Below are 8393 nucleotides of genomic sequence, written 5' to 3' on the forward strand. Positions count from 1 at the left end.
GTAGATCCCTCACGAATGGCTTAGAGCCATCCCCTTGGTGATGAGTGAGTTATTGCTCAGTTAGTTCATGCAAGATCTGTTTCTTTAAAAGAGTCTAAGACCTCCCCCTGTTCTATCTTGCTCCCCCTCTCACCATGTGACATGCTACCTCCTAATTTACCTTTGGCAATAAGAAAAATCTCCAAGGCCTCACCAGAACCCAGAACCATGCTTTGTGTACAGACTGAAAGACCATGAGTCAATTAAGCCTCTTTTCTTTATAAGTTATCCAGCCATGGGTGTTTTTTATAACAATGCACAAACAGACTAAAACACTCAGCAAACTTCAAATTGGTTAAATAACATTTTTAAAAAGCACTCCTTGTGTGATAAGAGGAGAAAAGAAACAAGTACTTACATGGTAGTCAAACTGCTGAAAACCAAAGCTATAGAGAATGATTTTAAAAGCAACCAAAGGAAAAGACATGTTATATACAGAGATATATTAATGGGAATAACAAATGACTTCCAGTTTTATTTTTAAAAACAAAGAAAAAAGACAATGGAACAATATATTTAGTGACTTGAAAACGAAGCTGACAACATGGAATTCTGTATCTGGTAAAATGTCTTCCAAACAAATGAAAAATAAGGTTATGTTTAGATACACAACTTTTGGCAAAATTAGTTGCCAGCAGATTTGCATCAAAAAAAAAATGCTAAAAGTAGTTCCTTGGGCTGAACAGAAATGAATATACCAGATGAAAATCATTGAAACACAAGGAAATGACAAGCAGTAAAAATGGTCAATGTGTGGGTATATATAAAAGACAATTTTTCTTTTCTTAATGTTTTAAAAATCCTTGTACCTCTGGTAGAATTTGGCTGTGAATCCAGAAAGACAATATAATGTCTAAATTTTTTAAAATAATGGTAATGGGGTTTTACTTCAGCATAGAATGTAGAACGCTGCAAAAGAACATCACTGTCATCCTAAAAACAAGAAAAGCCAGTTAATCTACCAAAAATATATATATATATATATATCAAACCCATCAGAGACCTCAGGTAATAAGAAAACAAACTAAACTGAATTTCAAAGTGTGACCAGACCCTCTGAAGAGAGGGTGGACCCATGAACCATTTGGCAGAGCACAGGAGGAACTGGTCACTTCCATAAAAGTAAGCAAGAATAAATAAGCTATAACTTTAACAAATTCCTGAAGGCCAAGTATGGGCTAATGGAACAATTTGGAATAACTTAGAGCCTCAGGTAGAAGGTAATTTACTCCTACACACATAGTCTTTTCCATGGTCCTCTACTAGGTACTCATGAGAAAGATATAGGAATGCACGAGATCAGGATGAGCCATTTCCCCCAGTAGGGGCATCATGTGGGAGGTAATCAGCTACCACCAGGACATGAACAAAAACACTGCTGCTTCTATTTTTCTGAGTGAGGTGTAAATAAAAACTTAGGATACTGGGGAAGAGAAAGCAAACTTTCTTGGTACTACAGCCTTGCTGGAAATCCATTGTTTCTAAGCAGTGGTAAGAATTTTTATCTTCCACCCCAAATCACAAAGTGGCTGCAATGTTGTGTTTCTGGTGCAAAATGGTATCAGGGAATATTCTAACATCTAGCAGCAGCAGCAATTCCCCTTCAAACAGTTCTACAGTGTTGTTGGGGCATTGTTCCTGGACATTCAGCCTTGAATTGGTTCTTTTGATGGCCACTGGTCCTGTGAATGCACCGTTACCCTTTTAAATAAATTATTTTCTGTTTAATTCACCTAGACTCCTTTTTAGTTGCTTGTAGTTAAAAACATTGACAAATGCAGTTAGTTTGAGCAAAGGAAAGCAATTCTAACAGTCAGTGCTACATTAAACAAATTAAGATTGATACTTTTCTGTGTATATGGAAAGTAGGAGTAATCCTGGCTGTCAGAAGGACTATCCTCAGAGGAAACTTACTCTCTATGGAATGAACCAGGAGAAGTTAGGACCAGCATTTAAGGCTTTGTTCCCTGAAGTCCTGCCATCCCTAAGAAGATCAGATAAGTCAATGTGAAGAAATCAGTCTTCCAATCACTCTAGGCTCATGCAGTGAGAAACCTAATGGCTTATTTTTCTTGTTTTAACCGCTATTCCCAGTATGTACTTATACACAGGAACTCAATAGCAAAATTATGCAAAGAGAGAAACAATATCATTTCTGAGAATCTATGAAGCCAAAAGTATCCTATGTATACTGGGTATGTTTTTATTTAAATAATGCGGTGCATGTTTTGGTTTCTCAACTGCAGTCTATTGTAATGGAGTAATTTGACTCCCAGATTATAAGTGATTCTAAAGCACCACTGGAGTGAATACTCCAGCTCTTGCCAATGATAAGGGACAATCATCTTCTGACTAGTGGTTTCTCAAGTCTAGCTGCACATTGTTATATCCTGGGAGAGATTTAAGAAATGCTGAAGCCTGAGTCTCAGCACCAGAAATTCTAATTTATTTGTTCAGAAGTATGGCCTGAGTGTCAAGATCTTTTCCATTTCCACAGGTGTTTCTAACATGAACCAAAGTTCAAAGCATACCTCTAGACCCTGGCTACTCCACAGACCAGCGGTTTGTGGAAGTTGGTTAGTAATTTATCATCTCAGACTCTGGACCTGTACTATAAATCAGAATCTGCCTCTTTAAAAGGTCTCAGATGTACAGATGCTAAATTTTGATACATACTGCCCTAGGCCACTTTACATAGTTTGTGTTGGGACATTCAATAAAACTCCTTAATTGTCATTAGTGAATAAACATCATTTCTTCCTCATGTCCTTTCCTTCTTCCTTCCTCTCTATCCTCTCCCACCCCTTCCAGTGTTTGGAGCACGCTGAACAAATGTTTCTCGTCACACTTCAGGTTAACAACTTATATGCATGAGATTATATTCAAAATCGACATCTTCCCCTGGAAATTAAACATTTCTCAATTAACATGGCTATGGCTTAAGATGCTAAATGTACCATGAAGCATAACTGATACTAATCATGGGGTAGCTTGTGAGGAAAACAATATTGATAGAAAACATTTTGCACAAAAAGGATATTTTACCATGAAACAGAAAAAAAACCAATTTATTATATGCATTATTCTAACTTTATTAAATAGACAATGATATTGTCAACTGCGATTTTTTATAGACTAAAGGTAAAAATAGGCCCTTCTGAATTTTAAAACTACAATGTTTCACAGCAAGAAGACACATCATAACAAATTATTTTACAATAAACTGGGTTGGTTGTTTGGCTTTTTCTGCTTTGTTTCATTAGTTTTTTGTTTGCTTTTATGAAACAAGAAAAAGAAATTAAGAAAGCATAGAAATATATTCTAATTACCTTTATTTTTTCTCATGTTTTAGCATGGATTCTTTCATATTATTTCATAAGACCACAAATACCAAATGAAAGTTTGTTGGATTTTAAAAGTTGGTATTTTAGCTTAGAACATGTGGCATAAAAATCTTCTAAACAGGGAAATTCCTGAACCTTGATAGCCGTTTTTAAATACAAATGTAAGAAGCTCCCTTTACGAGCACAGTTTATCATTCTACCAGATTTAGACTAAACATTCTCTGATCCTTTTCCTGTGTACCCAGAATTTCCTAATATCTGGATTTCTGCCTCCTCTCACTTTGTTGCTTCTGTATTTCCTCATCCCAAGAATGGTCACTTTATTATTATTCCTTCAGTGCCCATCTTTCATGGAAGACGTTAATTTCAGAGAGCAGAAAACAGATCTGGCTGTTCACTGCTACATTTGCAGCCCCAAACACAGTGCCTGCAACATGGCAGGCACTCGATAAATTCATAGTAAGAATTTCTTAATTAACTAAAAATGAGTGATATCTAAGTATGCTTTTATCCACTCAAGTACTAACAAAATTTTTCCCAATAGAAAGAAAAAAAATTATAAAATTAGAAACTCTTTTATAAAATTACTAAATTTCAGTTATAGACTTCTCTTATCAATGTTAGTAAATGGAAATGAAACACCTGCAAAGAAAAAGTCCTGCTGCGTTTTTCCAGTTTGACAATTGTGCTACTCAACACAAAAATCCAAAATTTTCCTTCTCACAATCATCTGTGAAAATCATACTTTAACACACATCAAACAGATCGTACCCACAATACAACTTCTACAAATTCCCAGTTTGTATTTCCCACAAGGCTCTTGACACATTCCACACCTTTCCATACCGGTCTTTTATATTTTCCTGCGTTATGGCTCCTCCTATCTGAATACACTCTTTTGTGATGCTGAGTGGGAGGATGGTTGCCCTTAATCTTCTGAAGTTCTAGCTGCAAATTCATACTGGGATTCCTTAGGACCTTTCCCCTTTTTTTCCTCATAAGAGATTATTTCTATTCCCTATTTCCCTTTCATAATAAAAATAATCTTTACCTGGCAAGGTGCAAGAATCTAAATTGAATGCTTCTTTGCCCTCATTGACTTAATTGGTCCTCATAATACAAAGCTTAAACTCATCAATAGTATTTTAGAATCCTGCTAAAATGTGTTAGAAACAAAGATTGAGCTGCCATCTTGCGTCCCCGCGTGTGTGCGCCTAATCTCAGCTGGTCCACCCGAGACCCCTTGAGCACCAACCCTAGTCCCCCGCGCGGCCCCTTATTCGCTCCCACAAGATGAAAGAAACAATCATGAACCAGGAAAAACTTGCCAAACTGCAGGCACAAGTGCGCATTGGTGGGAAAGGAACTGCTCGCAGAAAGAAGAAGGTGGTTCATAGAACAGCCACAGCAGATGATAAAAAACTTCAGTTCTCCTTAAAGAAGTTAGGGGTAAACAATATCTCCGGTATTGAAGAGGTGAATATGTTTACAAACCAAGGAACAGTGATCCACTTTAACAACCCTAAAGTTCAGGCATCTCTGGCAGCGAACACTTTCACCATTACAGGCCATGCTGAGACGAAGCAGCTGACAGAAATGCTACCCAGCATCTTAAACCAGCTTGGCGCAGATAGTCTGACTAGTTTAAGGAGACTGGCCGAAGCTCTGCCCAAACAATTTGTGGATGGAAAAGCACTACTTGCTACTGGAGAGGATGATGATGATGAAGTTCCAGATCTGGTGGAGAATTTTGATGAGGCTTCTAAGAATGAGGCAAACTGAATTGAGTCAACTTCTGAAGATAAAACTTGAAGAAGTTACTGGGAGCTGCTATTTTATATTATGACTGCTTTTTAAGAAATTTTTGTTTATGGATCTGATAAAATCTAGATCTCTAATATTTTTAAGCCCAAGCCCCTTGGACACTGTAGCTCTTTTCAGTTTTTGCTTATACACAATTCATTCTTTGCAGCTAATTAAGCCGAAGAAACCTGGGAATCAAGTTTGAAACAAAGGTTAATAAAGTTCTTTGCCTAGTAAAAAAAAAAAAAAAAGAAAGAAAGAAAAGAAAAGAAACAAAGATTGAAAATCCTCTGAGGAGTTTTTAGACCAGTACAAGAGATTATATTTTCACACAGCCAACTGCTACCCACAAATGCCATTAGACATATAAGTCAAGTCACCACCTTATCCTTAGGGAATATGTTCCAAGACCCTCAAAAGATGATTGAAATGACAGAAAACACCAAACCCTATATACACTATGTTTTTTTTTATACATACATACCTACAATAAAGTTTAATTTATAAATTGCACACAGTAAGAGATTAATAACAACTAATAATACAACCATCTTACCCAGATAGGGTAATACAACTATCTTACCCAGACAGAGGACAGCTTGTGATTCCAAAATGCTACTTAGAATAACACAAAATTTAAAACTTATCAATTGTTTATTTCTGTAATTTTGCATTTAATATTTTTGGACTGCAGTTAACTACGTGTAACTGAGACCTGGCAGCATAACCACGAATAAGGTAGGACTCCTATATTTCAGCAGGTCAAAGGATTCATGTACTCCTCTATTATGGTGATGTAACCATTTCCTCTAGGCACTACTCTGAATTACTATGCGAGTGAAGAATTGCTGCCAAGTAACACAACCCTCCCCCGCCAACAACGGCCTAAACAAATTATATGTTGTGTTTTTTCTCACATCATGAGATGTCCAGAGATAAGTACTTTCTGGTATTAGTTCAGGAGCTCATAGACGTCAGGGATAAAGTCTCTTCATTCCTCTTAATACTTCTCTCAGAGTGGCTTTGTGGCCATAAGATGATGCTCCACATCTGGAACCAATCCATAATGAAGAAAGGCAAAAACATACACCCACGGAATCTGACCCCTTTGCAAGGAGCTTTCCCAGAGGCCTCACTTCTACCTATAAATCATTGTCCACAATTGGGTTACATGGCCATTGTTATTGGCAAAAGGGACTGGAATTTTGTTTTGAATTGAATACACTGCTGCTTCCCTCACCCCAAATATCTGAATTTTCTGAGTATAAAAAGGAAAATGAATATTGAGTAGGCTACGTCATGTCTACATTTTTATTACCTTTTCCCAAAATGCAGTTTCTTTACATGCCACTTCTGCTAAGCCCTCTCATTGGCTCCATTATTCTCTCCTAACAATATCAATGTGCTTGAAGTGTGTGTGTGTGTGTGTGTATACTCACGTGCACACACACATGCACACATGCACGTGTGAATGAGTTAGCCTCTGGTCCACAGAACACAAAGTATATAATAAATAAAAAAGAAAGAAATTTTGGAGAAGCCTATTTCTTTACAGAAAAGCACACCACTGGTATTTCATCTTTTAAATGTTTATGTGCTATGGAAAGCAAATGATATGCAATATATTCTCTCTCTTTATGTAAGAAAAAAGATGATCTGGACTAATATTTAAAACTTCAAATAACAGACTTCTGATATGAAAACTAAGGCTATTTGAAATTATTAGTTAAGTGTGATACCAGCTAAAAAGTTTAATTTATCTTAGTCTGATTTGATAATCTGATTCTCTGTTTTCTTATACTAAGATATGAAGAACACGTTCACATTCAAAGATAACGAAGCTCTGCAATTAGATCAAAATTTTTAAATCATTGAAGATATCACAAGAGACAATTTCAAGGAAACCTATTAGTAAGATAAAAATTGTGCCGGGCGCGGTGACTCAAGCCTGTAATCCCAGCACTTTGGGAGGCCGAGACAGGCGGATCACGAGGTCAAGAGATCTAGACCATCCTGGCTAACATGGTGAAACCCCGTCTCTACTAAAAAATACAAAAAACTAGCCAGACGAGGTGGCGGGCGCCTGTAGTCCCAGCTACTCGGGAGACTGAGGCAGGAGAATGGCGTAAATCCGGGAGGCGGAGCTTGCAGTGAGTTGAGATCCGGCCACTGCACTCCAGCCTGGGCGACAGAGCGAGACTCCGTCTCAAAAAAAAAAAATTGTTCTGTGAGTTTTTAAGGAATGTTGATTGTACGTCCAGAAAGAAGTATGGAATTAATAAAACTGGAGAAGTGTTAAATATGATGCTTATAATGGATACATTAAATATAGATTACAAACTTCTTATTGAATAAAAAGTTGTATATCTTGACTTCAAATTGATTTATGTAAATCAATTCTCTAGTAATCATTGTAGTAGGAAGAGGTCTAAAGATCACCCACGCCTCAAAAAAGTTTTTTAAGCCTCCGTTTATTCAATCAAACACTAAACTAGGCTCTGTTTTGAAGGGAGTTTTCAGATGTAATTAAAGTTCTAAGTCAGTTCATCTCAATATACAAAGATTATTTAAGAGAGAGAGATAATCTAACCATACGAGCCTGTTAAAAGCAGAAGTAAAAGATAGGAGAGGAGATTGGACAGAATCAAAGCCTGAAAAAGAGTCACCACATCACTGCAAGTCTAAAGATGGAAAGTACACATGAGAAAGAATGCAAGCAACCTCTAGGAGCAGAGAGCAGTCCCCAGCTAACAGTCAGCAAAGAAACCAGAACCTCAGTCCTACAGCCACAGGGAACTGATTCTACCCATGACCTTAATGACCTCAGAAGCAGATTCTTCTCCAGATCTTCTAGATAAGAGCCCATCCAACCAATATCTTGATTTCAGCCATAGAGAATCTTAGGCAGAAAGTTTAGCATGCTGGCCTTCTGATCTACAGAACTTTAAGCTAACAAATTTTTGTTGCTTTTAATCATTTTATTTGTGGTAATTTGTTAGAAAGCAATAGAAAACTAATATAGATTTTGGTACCAGGAGTTGGGGAGCTGTCATAACTAATATACAAAATATTGGAATGTCTTTGGAACTAGTCAGTGTTAGAGGCCAAAAGAAGCTTGAGAATAACTTTTTAAGAATCCTGACAGATGAAGCCTAGATTTGCTTTAACAAACTCTTAGTTAAACCATGGATGTTAAACACACTGCTT

The 8393-nt window shown here is 36.9% G+C and overlaps 1 pseudogene; it reads left to right on the forward strand.

Moving 5' to 3' along the window:
* The first annotated feature begins 4565 nt into the window (after nt 1-4565).
* LOC102141293 (transcription factor BTF3 pseudogene) lies at nt 4566-5465 on the forward strand (annotated as a pseudogene).
* The last annotated feature ends 2928 nt before the right edge of the window (nt 5466-8393 follow it).

The sequence above is a fragment of the Macaca fascicularis genome, chromosome 4, assembly GCF_037993035.2.
Source record: "Macaca fascicularis isolate 582-1 chromosome 4, T2T-MFA8v1.1".
NCBI classification, from domain to species: domain Eukaryota; kingdom Metazoa; phylum Chordata; class Mammalia; order Primates; family Cercopithecidae; genus Macaca; species Macaca fascicularis.